The sequence below is a fragment of the Adiantum capillus-veneris genome, chromosome 3, assembly GCF_014529385.1.
Source record: "Adiantum capillus-veneris isolate H3 chromosome 3, ASM1452938v2, whole genome shotgun sequence".
Classification (NCBI taxonomy): Eukaryota; Viridiplantae; Streptophyta; class Polypodiopsida; order Polypodiales; family Pteridaceae; genus Adiantum; species Adiantum capillus-veneris.
In genome coordinates this window covers 47249895-47266494 of record NC_140933.1, presented here as the reverse complement: position 1 = coordinate 47266494, position 16600 = coordinate 47249895, and positions in this window count along the sequence as shown.

Here is a 16600-nt window from a genome sequence, read left to right as displayed (position 1 = left end):
TGCTCAACTCTTCCAGCTTGAGCTTAATCCTAATAACTACGACTCTTAGCACATAGTTTAATATGACTTGAAGCTTTGGGACTAATGCTTTGCTCATTTTATGGCTCAGCAGCCCAGACTCTGACTGTTACGAGACTGGGCACCCTCCTACTATAGTGGTTAGCTGCAATTGGGATAACTGGGCGTAATGATTAATTATGTGCTATCTATTTATTTTACTAATTGAGTTGATGATGATTTTGTAGAGTGGAATGCGGGGAGTTGATGAAGAGGCGAAGGCAATTACTCTTGGATTTTATATTTTCACAGTATCTCTTACACTCTCTTACAAGCTTGTGTATGTCAATTCTATGTTTACTGTGTGTGTGTGTGTGTGTGTGTGTGTGATAGTCTAGGTGAGTGTGTGTGCTTGGAAATTGGAAGAAGAGGTGGACAGGTTGATGGTGATTGCTTGGAAGCTTGTGTTGAATATTTTAAGCAGTCGATCTCCCCCTCTTCACCCAACAGTGGTATCAAAGCATCATGTTCGAGGAAAAATTGGTACCCGATTTCAATCTCAAGACGGAATCCCTCAAATCGACAATCTCCGAATTGCAATTTATCAAATCTGCAATACAAAGACTCAAGGATTCGTGGAAATTCAAAGCTTAATCGTTCAAATTTGCAAAACAAAATTTTGCTCGGTCGCTAATTGGCAGTGAATCGGCAACAAATCGTGCGGATGGTGAAGGCATGAAAGGGAGCAAGAGTTGAAGAAAGTAGAAGAGCTTGAAGATTCGGAAGAGTCTTGGTTTCAAAAAGAAATTGGCGATCAAGGTCGGATATGTCTTTTTCAACGTCATCGACTTCGTAAGATACAACGAAATTGTGAGGATTTCAAAGAAGGGAAAGCGGAAGAGGAAGCAAGTCGACAAGCACGCAAGGGAATAGACCGAAGAGTTTAGCCAAAAAACTGGCTCTTAACACCACTCCTGAAATCTGCCTTTATTCGAGTCTGTGCGGGAAGCAACCCTTGCCGTCGAAGAGCTTCTTTGTCGACCACCTCGAAAACACTCGGGATTACCATCAAACTGAGCGCCCTGGTCGTCTGAGTCTTTTTGCTTTCTTGCACTCGGGCCGAAAATGCCTTCTTAGGTCACCATAACCATTTCTTTCTTTGGGCGCAACCTCCCTCTCTGTGAGCTCGCTGCCTCTTCAATTTCCCATGCATTCAACTTCACACTACTTTTTAAAAAGTAGTGACAACCCCAAGTTTCCTTTTTGATTTAAGTGGCAGGCCATTAACCCCTTCTTTCCTTATAACTTAAACTCTTATATAGCTTAAGGAGGGTGGTCATAACCCCCCCCACCGATCGGCCGCCAAACAGTCAAAGAAGCCAACAGAAGCCGAAGATTTTCATATACAAATTATTTTCACTTGGAATACCAGCAGCACGCGATATCGCCCACTTGCCACAACCTATGGCCGATTTTTGGTCGCTTTCATTTCACCGTCTCCTAGGATTCACATCAAGAGATTGAAGCAGACAGTTAAATTGGAAGCCACAAAAGCTGCACATCATTAGCAACTCTTCGCTACAACACAGGGAGTGGATCGAGTAGTAACCATACTATAAAATTGTCAGTTATATTATCATTCTGGGGTAAGGGAGATCGGGCGCTACAAAATTCAACTAGCTCGGTGACGCACCGTCGGACCGTCCACTTCTCTGGCAATTTCCTAGCGCATCGCCATTCCGGACTGGACACCACTGCGATTTCTCAGCTAAGTACATTACATTTTTGTTATTTATTTTACTCTTTATTCCGCATATTGCATTTGTGAATATCACCAAATAGCCTTTTTAAGCATTAACATTTTAAAAAAAATAATAAAAAAAGGAATTAAAAAAAAAAAAAAACCACGCAATCATGGCACACCTTCCTCAGGCACCCACGATTGCGGAGCAACTTCAAAATCTGCAACAATCACTCACATATGAACGCATGCGAAGGCAAGAACTTGAAGATAAATTATTGCATTCTGCACACATCGAATCTGCACCGGCACCCAAGAAAAACAAAATTAGCAGAAAAGCCTTCACTTTCAAAGATTTTGATGGCACTAAAGATGCTAGCACGGTTCTAGCATGGGTTAGCCAACTAGATGCCTATTTTCATGATGAAAACTTTCCCGAGCGTGAAATGGTAAAGTGTGCATCAAGTCATCTCACTAGCAGCGCTGCATTGTGGTGGAATGCCACCAAACAACATGGAAGAAGACCACGCACTTGGAATGCATTTAAAAAAGTGTTTTTACCCCAATTTTTGCCCACACAGTACAAAGCTAAAGCACGACGTCAATGGGATTTAATTCGACAGGGTAGAAATGAAGATGTACAGGGTTACACTGACCGTTTTTGGAATTTTCTAATTCAATTGCAAGCTATTGAACATGTTAGTCGTAGGAAATTGAAGCGAAAGTACATATCAGGCTTGGCACTACAAATTAGTACTGAGGTAGATATGTTCGAACCAGACTCTCTGTCAAAGGCCATTAATTTGGCTCTCAAAGCAGAAAAGAAGAAAGGTGGACATTCCTCTCACACTGATCAACCTGCTAAAACTAACCGCAACAAGAGACCTCCTTTCTCTCCTAACTTTGACAGAAGCAAACACCAAAGCCGTACTTTTTTCAAAAGACGAAGATTTGACAATCCTCCTACAACTGCTCAACCTCATACAAGCAACAACAACAACACTTAGCAACGAGGCAACCAACATCCTTCCAACCAGTGTTCTCCTCCAAATTTTAATGGTAACAAAAAGGTGAAGTGTTTTAAATGCTTTCAGTATGGTCACTATGCAGATAAGTGCCTAAATGGTCATGCTAAGGGCAATGGTCAATCCAATGGCCATTCAAATGGAGTCAACAAGAATTCAAATCAGAAACCCTTCAACCACAACCGCCCCAACGGAGCTACTCTTAACCTCATCGAAGATGCTATACCCGACGACAACGAAGTGGAAGTTAACTACGGTGAGGGATATGATCCTGATTATGATAACGATGACAACCCATCCTCAGGTACTCCTATATCTCCTCACACTTTGTTTAAAGTGCAAGGCACTGTTAAGGGTGAAAATGTCACCATTCTGGTGGATGATGGTAGTAGCCATGATTTCATTTCCACACGATTGGCACAACAACTATCACTCTCTGAAATTTCATCACCTCACATGGTCAAAACTGTTTTTAATAATCAACTTTTTAATTGTAAAACTCAAGTCACTGTTGAAGTTTGCATTGGTGAATTCACACAAGCACGTACATTTTTGGTAGCACCATTGCATGGTCTTGACATGATTTTGGGAATGCCATTTCGTCATGAATTTGACCCGTTGATTAATTATAAAACACGTACAATGTCTCTCACTCATAATAATAAAAATTTCTCCATCCAAGCAACACTGGCACATCAAAAATTTCCACTCCTCTCTCACACTCAAGCCAAACGAGCAATTTGAAAACAGGGGAAAACATACCTAGTCTTGGTAAATCAAATTTCTGCTGAAACTGAAACTTCACCTAACTCCACACGCGATGAATTTCTCTCACAATTTAAAGATTGTTTCATGCATGATCTGCCACTTGGAACTCCACCATCACGCCCAGAAGATCACAAAATTGACATCATACCGGGTAGTGAACCTCCTTGTAAAGCACCTTATCGTGTAAATCCTACCACACACACGGAAATACAAACTCAAATCATTGATTTACTTGACCGAGGCCTAATCCGACCTAGTAGTTCACCATACGGAGCTCCAGTACTTCTTGTCAAGAAGAAAAATGGAACCTTTCGTATGTGTATCGACTACAGGGCTTTAAACAAGATCACCATTAAGAATAGGTTTCCTATTCCTAGAGTGGATGATCTACTAGACAAACTGAAAGGGGCACATATCTTTAGCAAAATTGACCTTAGATCAGGATATCACCAAGTCAAAATGTTTGAACATGATGTCTACAAAACTGCTTTCAGAACACAAACTGGACACTATGAATTTCTTGTCATGCCATTTGGTTTGACAAATGCATTAGCTACATTCACACGCATGATGAATCGAATTTTTATTGACCATCAAGATTTTGTGATTGTATTTTTTGATGACATTTTGGTATTTAGTAAATCTGAAGAAGAGCATAAGCAACATTTAACACGTGTATTTGATCTGCTTGCACAAAATCACTTGTATTTGAATCCTGAAAAGAGTTCATTTTTCCAATCTGAAATTGAATATTTGGGACACATTGTATCGGGTAAGGGAATACATGTCAATCCAAAGAAAATTGAAGCCATTCAATCATGGCCTAGACCCAAAAACTTGCATGAGCTACGATCTTTTATTATCTTTGTAGCTATTACAGGAAATTTGTTTGTAATTTTGCTTACAAAGCACATTATTTGACTCTCTTGTTGAAGAAAAACACGCCTTATGAATGGACTGATTTGCAAGAAAGCTCATTTAATGCACTTAAACCGCTTTGACTAATGGACCTGTATTGCAATTGCCTGATTTTGAAAGACCATTCTTTGTGGTAGTCACTAATGCTAGTGGAAAAGGTATCGGTGCAGTCCTCATGCAAGATAACCATCCAATTGCTTTCGAAAGTCGTAAATTCAAACCGTCTGAAACAAAGTTCAGTACTTATGAGAAAGAGTTGATAGCTGTGGTACATGCATTGAAAATTTGGAAACACTATGTAATGGGTACTGACTTGATCATTAAAACTGATCAACAAAGTATCAAATATTTACTCTCTCAGCCCTTAATAGATGATAGACATATTAAGTGGGCCGCTTTTATTCAAAGTTTTCAGCCCAACATTCAATACCAACCTGGTAAAGAAAACATTGTAGCTGATGCTTTGAGTAGAAGACCCTCACTTAATCATCTATCAACCATTACAGGAACTTCATTTGACACTATGCCTGACACTTATGCACATGATGATGACTTCAAAACGACATGGTTGCACATGCTTGATAATTCTGTACACACATTTCTCGAATACACTATTCAAGAAAACTTCCTTTATTTCAAACAAAAATTTTGTGTGACTAAACCTTTTCGTACATTAATTATTGAAGAATTGCACAAACCCCCTTACGCCGGACATAGAGTATTTGCTACAACTTTTCAAAATTTATGTCGTGATTTCTATTGTCCTACTATGAGAATGGATGTTAAACAGTATGTGTCAACTTGTTTGATTTGTCAAAAAATCAAAGCAGCTACAGGTAAGAAATTGGGACTTTTACACCCTCTCCTCATTCTTGAAAGACCTTGGGAACATATTTCAGTGGATTTTGTCACTGGTTTCCCACTCACAATGCACAAACATGACATGATATGGACTATTATTGACCGTTTCTCTAAACAAGCATATTTTGTTCCTTGTAAGAAAACACTCACAGCACATCAAGCTGCACTTTTGTTTCTTAAGACTGTTTTTCCACATCATGGTTTGCCTAAAGTGATTATTTCTGATCGAGATTCAAAATTTTATAGTGCTTTTTGGACTATTGTGTTTGAAAATCTTGGCACTACACTTGACTTCACTTCTGCATTTCATCCTGAATCCAATGGTCAAAGCGAAGTCACAACCGCACTATTATTGACTTATTAAAGGCTTATGTTTCTTCTCAACCAAAAAAATGGGATGATTACCTACATATTTTGCAATTTGCATACAACAACACCACTCACACTGCCACCGGTAAGTCTCCATTTGAAATTGTATATGGTCACTCTCTTCCTACTCCTGCTTCACGTCTTTCTAATGTTGTGCCTGCCGCCGTTGATGATTTCACTACTGACTTTCATGATATTTATGCAAGTGTGCATTCTGCCATTAAACACTCACAAGAACTTTACACCAAGCATGCTAACAAGCACCGCAAGGCACACCAATTCAAAGAAGGTGATCATGTTTTACTTCACATCGAAAAATGCAGGATCAAAAGCGTTGATACTAATGTCTTTGTTAAGCTTGCTCCTTGTTTTTATGGACCTTTCAAAATTTCAGCTATCATTAATGATGTTTCTTTTCGTGAACTACCTGCACATTGGCACATTCACAATGCCTTTCACATTAGTCTTTTACGCCCATTCCTAGGACCCCTACCTACACACCACATTTATGAAGACCCACCTTCACTTGTAGACCAAGAAGAGCAACTCATCCCGGATAAAATAGTTGACCATGAGACCACCACTACACGCACTGGAATGGTTTATAACCGTTACCTTTTGACTTTCAAAGGCCACCCTAGAGAAGATGCCAAATGGATGCCTGAAAAGTTTTTTCGCAACTTTCCCAATCTTATCCACACTTTCCATCACTCACGGTCCAGTTGATTTCTCTATTGAGCAACTGAGGACAGTTGCTATCCCTGGTGGGAGGGATGTTACAAGACTGGGCACCCTCCTGTTGCAGTGGTTAGCTGCAATTGGGATAGCTGGGTGTAATGGTTAATTATGTGCTGTCTATTTATTTTACTAATCGAGTTGATGATGATTTTGTAGAGTGGAATGCGGGGAGTTGATGAAGAGGCGACGGCAATTACTCTTGGCTTTTATATTTTCACAGTATCTCTTACACATCTCTTACACTCTCTTACAAGCTTGTCTATGTCAATTCTACATTTACTGTGTGTGTGTGTGTGTGTGTGTGTGTGTGTGTGTGTGTCATAGTCTAGGTGAGTGTGTGTGCTTGGAAATTGGAAGAAGAGGTGGACAGGTTGATGGTGATTTCTTGGAAGCTTGTGTTGAATATTTTAAGCGGTCGATCTCCCCCTCTTCACCCAACACTGACTATGCCAAAGAGTGTCTTGGCGACTTGACTTTTTACATTCTTGTGCTTACTACAAGCATTTCTTCAGGTAAAACTAAGCTTGAATCCTCAAAAAGAGGATTAGTGAAGGACCAAGTTGGCATTGAAGGTTTCTTTTTCCATACCTATTTTATCATCTTTGAATCTGCATTTGCATTGGTTGGGTTTTCCTTGTTTGATTGTGAAGACTCCATTATCTGTTTGATTGTCTAATTAGGCCTGTTTTTGTAAGAAGTCTTTGATGTTGTTGTAGGCCTTTGTTGGCTGTCGACGTTTGGCTTTTGACTAGGAGCATTGGAAGACTTAGGAATCCAAACCTCTTGATGACCTTTGTATCTCCATTGTTGAGTTTATTGAGCTGTAGGTCTTCTTGAGTTCTTGAGATCTTCATGCAGGTCTGATGTAGTTGCATTTGGCTTGTGGTTGACTGGTAGCCAAATCTTTGTATAACTTATGTAGAATCCTTGTCTAAGAGGAAGATTCTTTGAGATCCATCTTTGTTTTGTATCCTCTTGAGAGTTGTGGTAGACTTTAGCATCTTTCGATGTGGTTCTGTTGTATACCTACTTCTTAGGCATCCTAGGATATTGTCGAGGTTGATACCTTGTGGGCATTCTTTCTTGGGAGGGACTTGACATTACTTCATATACTCTAACCTGCAGTTTTGGTCCCATATGTGTTTGTTACCTCTATAGTACTATGTTCTTTTAAGCTCCATTGTGATGCTATTCATCCCATGTGTTTGTCTTTCCGTGTTTTTAATCCAAATCGGATCATTGACTTTGACTAAACTGTTTTGAACAAACACTAGCTTGAATTTCCTTTGATTTCTTGAGTACTTTGGCTGATATATCTTTGCTTTTCTGGGTGTCTCCTTAGAGGTTTTAGTTGGGTCAAAAATTGACTTGAAGTTTTGAAAGCCTGACTTGCTTGAAGAAGCTGAACCATGAGGGTTCTTTGATGTAGAGGCATATTCTATCACACCTTCTTTGCTAATTGATGGAAGTTCCACTTTAGCTTTACCTTTGTTTGCAAGATTTGTCTTCAATTCTTGTGACTTTTGCAACTCTGAATCTAGCATTAATGGTACCTGTAATTGTTGCTTCTTACCTCTTGGAAAAGAGAGTATTAGCATTTTATCTTCTTTGCAAGCCTTGCGTTGGTCTAACCACTGATGTCCAAGGATTACATCTGCAAGCATTTCTTTTGAAGGCTTCACCTGAATCTTTACCTACTCTTCATGATTTTGGATGCTAAGGGTAGAAACCATTTCTTTTTGACTTGTAGCCTTACCCATGATTTCTCTGTTACATGGCTTGCCCTCCTGTGTCACCTCGAGAATGCTCTAAATGTTGTCTGCAACCATATTGCACTTTGCTTCTTTATCCAATAGAGCATTGTATCTGAAACACTCCATTTATACTATTGAGGACATAGCTATTCTCATTGTTGGTTCTATTGAAGATTTCTGTCCTGCTTTTGTCATGGTCTCATCTTGATCTAACTATGTCTCTATGGAGAGTGGCTTGAGATTTGCTTTTCAATCTGACTTACATCAACTGATTTAGCTGGAAATTTTTGATTGATCTTTGGACTTCCTATTTCTTCATGGTTGTCTACAACTTTGTTCTTCTTTACTTCTGGCTTTGGTGGCATTCTCTGCTCAATAGCTTTCGTGGTTGTTCTTTGTTCTATTTGATTTGCACTTGCTATTGCCTGATTTGCTTTAAGCTCTTCTGAAGTTCTGTTTGATGGAGATGAATCATCTTCAATAAGATCTACTTTGATATCAGTCACCATGTTAACTGTGCTTGAGGACTCTTTGCTGTCATCCGCGAGTGACCAGCCTTGGTCTTCATTCTTGGTTGTCTCTGAAGACTGCATCTTCATTGAACTCTGTATCTCCAGGACCTTTTGGGCCATTGGCATTCCCATTATGATGTTGTCTGGCATATCCTTTGATGTGTGAACTTACTTTAATGGTGGTGGAGATGATTCCCCAGCACTATGCTCGTTTGCTTCCAAATATGATCACAAATTGAGGAGCATCCTCCAACTGTGATTGGCCACATCTTTTTCAAGTGCGAAAAGACATGAGGTTCTTGTCTAGCTAAAAATCTAGCTTTACTTCACTTGACAGCTTTTCTTCGTGTTCACCAATAATGTTGCACTTGATCATCTTAGGATTTGTGTCTGAATTGACTGCTTTTCCTGTGGAAGCATCCTTTGGTTGAGCTTTATCTACATTTCCTTGGCTTTGACCACCTACTTCAATTGATGTTGGATCCATTGGTTGTAATATTGCACCTTTTTCAATTGTTGAGCATTGTCCACTTGCATATGAGTAACCTTTGATCTTAATAGATCCACTGTACTTTCTGGCAGAATCTGTCTCTTTGGAGGAGATTTTGGTGGTGATCTTTGTGTAGCCTTTTGAAATTTAGCTTCCATTGATGTTGACTTTTCTATTACTTGTTTTGGCAGCTTGAGGCTTTGCATCATCTTCAAATAGTCCTTGAATTTAGTTGGGCCATCCATAGGGGTTTGTACAAGGTCATGATCTTGCTGATATTTGTTACCATGTGCATCTTGATATGCATATGTGAGCTTGATTACATGTGACTGCTTAAACACTATTGTACTTGTCAGCTTTTGATTTTGACGTGTGGAGATCAGCTGAAACTTTTTTCCTTGATGATCTTCATATAAGCATTTGTCTGTGGGAACCTGGGTCAATTGGAAACTTCCCACAACCATAGATCTTTCAATGGTTTCTGTCTTGAAGGGGTCTGTTGGCTAGAAGCTCGAGGGCTTATAATTGGTGTAGCATTTCCTGGTACATTAGCTGAGCTTGATGGATTTATAGCTCCCCCCTTCCTAAGGTGATCACTATAGCCTGCTTCATTGTAAGAGTTCAAAATTGTTTGGCTCTGGTTTAGTCTCACTTTTTGGGACTGTGAAGGTACACTTTGGGTAGCACTGTTGATGTTTGGCATCTGTAAACCTTCTGCATAGTTTCCTATGTATCTTCGTGAAACATGACAAATTATTCCCCAAGTCAAGCTGTAGATAGCATTATCTTTGCCATGATATTGTCTATCCCATGGGTATCCTATGATATGAGCTTCTGTGGTTTCAGGACCCAAGGCATCATAGATGCTAGACTCTCGTCTATATGTACGATTGTTTTGGTCAAAGTATATGCTCGTTTGGCTACAATGTCAAAGCTTAATCTCCGATGGAGGAAAGTTTGGCTCTGAACAGATTTCTGGGTTCACTCGGGTAATATCCTTCAGCTTTAGAGAGGATGGGCTATAATAGATTCTTTCCTCTGAAATGAACCATCCTTTCTGATCTATCATTGGACGCACTTCTATGATCTTGATTGCTTATGCACCAACTGTATGTTTTGCTGGCTTGTGCATATTTCTGGATAAACACTTCAGCTAATTTTTTGAACTTCTATCTGCACTTCATCTTTGAGCTTGCAATACCTGGCTCCACTAAAGTTTGTGAACATCTAGGAGTTCTTTGAATATGGCTTCACTCTTATCAATAGAATCTTGGCTCCCGTGCTGCTTTTGCTGCTCACCAAATATTTATGGCCTTCTGTATATGTGTACAAAAATTTATCCCCATTGTAGCCATATAGCTGTAAAATCTGCTCTGCTGCACTTGTACATGTGTTGCCACTGCTACTAGCTTGCTCTACTGTACTTGAATTCTTGGTCAATCTGAGTCCATGTGCCATGGCTGGTTCTGTAAAAATTGTCTCCTAGCAGATTTTGGTATCCATTAGTAGAATTTCTGCTGCTCGATTTTGATTAAACTGCTTTAGCCAAAGCACTTTTGCAATTGACTACTCTTAGACTCACAAGAGTTGATTAACTCTAGCTTGAAAGTTTCAGAATTGATTTGGGCCTTTGAAATGATGAAAATATGGGCTCAGAATAGCCTAATCTGTAATCCATTGTGATTTGTGCTTTGTTCGTTCAATTAGAAGCCAATTTGCACAAAGCAATTTCTAGCATGCACGTTCACTTCTAGCTTCTTGATCGAATCGTGGCTACACCTTCCAAAACTGAGCACAAATTTGTTTTTTTTGGTTGCTCATAGCTTTGAGTTGGCTGTTTTCTCGCTTTTTTCGGTTGTTTTTCTATTGGTCTGGTTCGCTTTGCAGTGAGTGATTCTCTCGACTTTGCTTTTTTCAACTTGCTCGCTTTTGCGGTGTGTAATTTCTCCCGACGGTATGTTTTTTGCTTTTTTTTTCCTCTTTCGTCGACTCTCTCTTTTTAAATTGTTTTGAGATTTTGAGATTTTTTATTTTTTAGTAATTTTATGGTTTTTTGAAAAGTTTTGATTTTTTAATAATTTCTCTACGATTTTGGAATTTTATGGTATTTTTCAAGATTTTATGAAATTTTTTGATTTATTGTGATTTTTTGGGTAATTTATGATTTTTAATGAATTTTCTTAGAGTTTTTATGAACTTTTAATAATTTTTATGAATTATCAGATCAATTTTTGATATTTTTTCAATTTTTTGTAAGATTTTTGTTTTATTTTATTTTTGCAAAATAAATTTTTGATGAGTTTTCTATTTTTTGTAAATTTTAAAACCTTTTTTTGATTTTTTATTGGAGTTTTTGTCTTTTTTTAAATTTATTTATCGTTTTTATGCTTTTTTTAATCTTGTATGCTGTTTTTTTGAATTTCAAGAACCCTTTTTTTATTGGTTTTTTATTATTGTTTTTGAGATTTTTATTTTATTTTTAATTTTTTGTTTTGGATTGATTTTTTCAATTTTAGTGGGTTTTATAAAAATTAAAAGGAAAACTAACTTACCTGTCTAACTGTGGCGGGGTTGGCAGGGAATGGTGGGCAGCTCTGTGAGTAGAGGAGAGAGAGTATGTACCGTGTACAAGTGCATGCGACAAAAGAAAGGAAAGCCTGTTCGCGTCAGCATCGGCAAAGAGGGAGGTGGCGACGCACAGAGAAGACGAGGGACAAACGACAACAGTGTTGACATGGTAGACACACGGAATGCGAGGCGAGGCCTGGATACACGACAGAGCGAAAGGCCCGGGAGGGGTGTGTGTGTGAGGATAAGACAAGGAGGGGGAGAGAGGTGGGTCACGGGTCACGCACGAAGGAGAGAGAGAGAGAGAGAGAGAGAGAGAGAGAGAGAGAGAGAGAGAGAGAGAGAGTTAATAAGCGTGAGTGGGGAGAAGAGAAAGTAAGAGAAGAGAGAGAGAGGAGGTTAGAAAGAGAGTGTTAATTATCGTTTGTGAGAGGGGGAGGAGAGAGAGAGAGAGAAGATAATCGTGCTTTTGGGAGGGGGAGGGGTATTTTTTTTTTAAATTTTTGACAAAGTTAAACCTTAGCACCGCAAGGAGCCGTTCTCACCTCGAGCCCGCAAAATCGAAAATCATCTGCCATGAATGCCGACGCCGTACCAGACTACACGCCAAGGTTCAAAAAATCCCGCTGGTCCGCACCGAAGCTCCATAATCGTTTGATTTTTATTTTCGAACGTCCAAAAATGCCAAAAATAGGCCAAAAATTATCCGAGAAGGCCAAAAATCATTCGAAAATCCCAAAAAATTGCCAAAAGAATCCAAAAAAATCCCAGAAAATTCTAGAAATCTTAGAAAGTCATTGACAATCAGAATCAAACACTTTCGACACGTAATCGAACACTTTTGACACAATCGAACACTTGCCAAATTCGACAAAATCATCAACCTAGCCCCCAAAAATAGCAAAATGCTCAAAATTTGACGAACGAATGCTCAAATGCTCTCGAATCAAGCCGTAAACATGCATTTAAAACAACTTGTCAAAATCACATGATATCAAATTTTTACGGAATTAAGCAAAAATCAATGTAAAAATTATCAAAACTTTTGTAAAATTATTCGAAAAATACCCAATTTTTTTTGAATTCTCCACACATAGGGGATTAGTGCAGCCAAATAAAATCACAAAAAGCACATCAATTCAATTTCCAAATAATTTGATCAAAAAATTTAATATCGGCACTTAAATCGACAAAATTAGGTCAAAATTTGACGCATTTGGAGTGTGTAAATCCCTGTTTTGAGCTAAAAAAACGTAGCAATTAATCGTTACACACACCAAACATGCAATCAAAAATGGAATTTGCACATTAAGCACTATCCACACACACACACACACACACACACACACACACACACACACACACACACACACACACACACACACACTAATAATTGGCAGTTTTTACCAATCTTTAGGTGCGCTCACGAAAGGGTAAATTTTGTCAAAATTGCAATGTGATTTCACAAATCTCTAGTTGGGCCTGACCACAACACAAATCTATCATTACAATTGAAAAATCATTAAGCACACATTGATTTTAGGTGCACAAACAAGGGAAAAATAGTGCACATAGACCTAAAATTAGGCATATCTTATATTTATCTAACTTGATTAAGTTATATTTTTCTTTTATTTTTATCTAAAATCTATCTATTTTAGCTTAATTAAATAGCTAGATTAACTTTTTGTTGATGAGATAATTACCCTATGTTTTTAATAATGTTCTCTAACTCTGATACTTATCTTGTGATCTGTTAAGTTGTTTTATTAAAATTTTCATTAATTTTATAGCTAAAAATACTTAATTTTTGTCTAAATAATTATAAAAATTAATCAAAAATTATGATATAATTTTCCTAGCTTATTAATAGTATGATTAAGCTCTAATAAGTATATTGGAAATAACTATGTTTGCTTAATATAATTATCATATAATTTTCCTAGCTTATTAATAATATGATTAGGCTCTGATAATTATCTTAGAAATAACTATGCTTGCTTAATATGATTCCCATTAATCAAGGCTAAAATTAATCAATTTAAGCCCTAATTAGGATTAGTAATTACGTAGATTATTAGTCTTTATTAAGATTAAGTAATCAATAGATAAATAATGTATAATAGAATGTTTAATAGTAGATAATAATCTAATCTTTTTTAATTAATAGATTAATTAAGAAAAATTAGATCTAAATTTTTAATTAACTAGGATTAGCATGATTACCTCGCTTAATCACTTAGATTTTGCTCTCTAAGTGATTTCCGTAAAGTATCGCTCTCGCACACGAGATTTCTTTCCAGGATTTCGAGTCTAAGTGAAAATGAGAAGCTTAGGGTCCTATTTATAGTTTTTTTGGCACTCACACACTCTCCCGAGTTGAATCTGGAAGTAACTTGTATCTCAAGCAGCCCCCATCCTTAAGAAGGCACCCCTTGGTGCTAAAACAGTCCCTAGCAGGTCCAGATTCCCTCTCTCAGTACGTACCTGCTTCGAAAATCAAGCCTGCTAATTTTTTTTGCTATTTTAATAAATACTTGGAAAAATATGCAAGGGTTATAATGAAAGTCTTAAGATTTAATGATGACTAAAAATCATCCAATTATTTTTACAAATTAAAGTGGCAGTGAATTTTTCAGAAGGGATAACGGTGTTATTTTTTACCAGAATTCAGTTCTGATAGTTCCTAGCTATAGGTTTGCTGTGCTTAAGATTATAAAAATACCAATTTTAACTGCTTTCGAGATAGTGTTTTACCTATTTGTATGCTCAATGCTTTCTCCTAAAGCTTTGAGTTCATTTCCTTACAGCTAGACAGGTGGAGACCTTACAATCACCCAAACTTAAGAATTTGAGATGTCCTCATCTCAACTGAAATTGAGAAAGTCTTTGAAAAGAGAGGTTTCATCTTCCCAAGTGGCATCTTTGGTGGGATAATCATTTTACTTTATCAGGTGTTCCCGATTACTCTATTTCTAAGAGTGTTAACCACTAGCGTCCACTTCTAGTAGTCATGGGCCGGGCTTGTCGGTCCAATAGGAAAAGGGTAAGAGTGATCATCGATGAGAGGCGCACTCTAATTGGAACATTCAAGGATTAGTTGGCTTTGCATGGGCGCCCAAGTGTGAATGGGCGAGCTCATATAAAAGTCACATAAACCTAAAAATCACTCATTCTATCATTTGTGCAATTGAAGAGTGCTCTTGCTCCATCTCCATCTTCTTCTTCATCTCCTTGTGTGTGTGTGTGTGTATGCATGAGAGAGAGAGAGAGAGAGAGAGAGAGAGAGAGAGAGAGAGAGAGAGAGAGAGAGAGAGAGAGAGTGATTGAGCATTGTGACGACGGCACGGCGACGGTGAGGCGGTTGAGTGCACACGACGGTAGCTCCTTCTTCTTCGCGGCGAGGAATCCTCCACGAAGGCGAGCGTAGGGCGGTCAGTGACACACCCTTGCTCTCTTGAGCTTGCTAGATTAGTTTGGTTGTGTGCTTGTAGCCATTTGTACATAGTGTACGACAAGTCCCTTGCATTGACACGTGCGACAGACACGGACATTTGTGGCTTGCACATAGTGTACGACAAGTCCCTTGCATTGACACGTGCGATAGACACGGACATTTGTGGCTTGCACATAGTGTACAACAAGTCCCTTGCATTGACACGTGCGACAGACACAGACATTTGTGGCTTGCACATAGTGTACGACAAGTCCCTTGCATTGACACGTGCGACAGACACGAACATTTTTGGCACCACTGCGAGGGAAATTCCCTGCATTAAGCTTGAGTAGCACTCTATGTTGCTTTGTGGTGCATTATGAAATGTAGGAAAGGTAAAGAAGTAAGGTCTGTGTGTTGAGAAGGAGTTTATTTTGCTGCAGTGTACTGTTTTTGTTAATAAGGTATTGCAATGTACTGTGTTTTCTCTGTTGATAAGGTGTTAGAATTAAGGTAGTAGATTTATAATGTTAGTTTTGTAAGGTATAGTAAGTAGATTTGTTAGCTAATGAGTTGTTGTAGTACTGTGTTAGTGTGTAACAGTAGCTGTGTTAGTTGCAAGTAGGTAGGTTAGGTGCGCGTGTGTGCTCGCGCGCATAGCGCGACTGCGACGACCTTATCCCAAAAAAAAATAAAAATAAAAAAAATTTAAAGGTGGGACATGGATCGGAAATATTTCCCAGGCCCAAGCCCAAGCTCAGGTTCAGGCCCAGGCCTCAGTCACCCTTTAGAATTACTTATTTTAGCCTCACGCTGCCTAAGTAAAAATTGACCTTTTTGAGGACCATCACAGCTTCAAGTAACCGAACATTGTGCTGTAAGCACACCACAACCCCCTGAGCGATACGCTTGTTTCGAGCTATCACACGCTTTAATCCAAAAAACGATTCATTAAAAAATATAAAAAAACATAAAAAACGAGTGAAAACGGGGTGCAAAACGCCCAAAAAAATCAAGCGGTTAACCATCGAGGGTATTCATCAATGCTTGTGGGGTGCCAAAGGCACATGCATCTGCACTTTGGTCGTGTGCTAGAGGCTGAGCAACTAGCAAGCATTTCAACTTACGCGAGTTCTCAATACCCACCTACTTTAGGTTCCGGGCCCTCGGCGGGAACCCAAGGTAGTACCACTCAGCACCCGCATATAGCGTCTAGTGACTCTTCCTTTGATTACAACATCATGGAGGGTTACCCAATGCCTAATCCTGATAGCTCAAGCGAAGACATGCATGCCATGGGCCCACGGTTCGGGCCGAGAGTGCTTAGCCGCTTGAAGGAAACCTTTAGTAGAGCCATTTGCTCCAAACATGGAGCTAACGATGTACATGAGGGGTTAGTTTTCCATTCATGACCAACATAGAC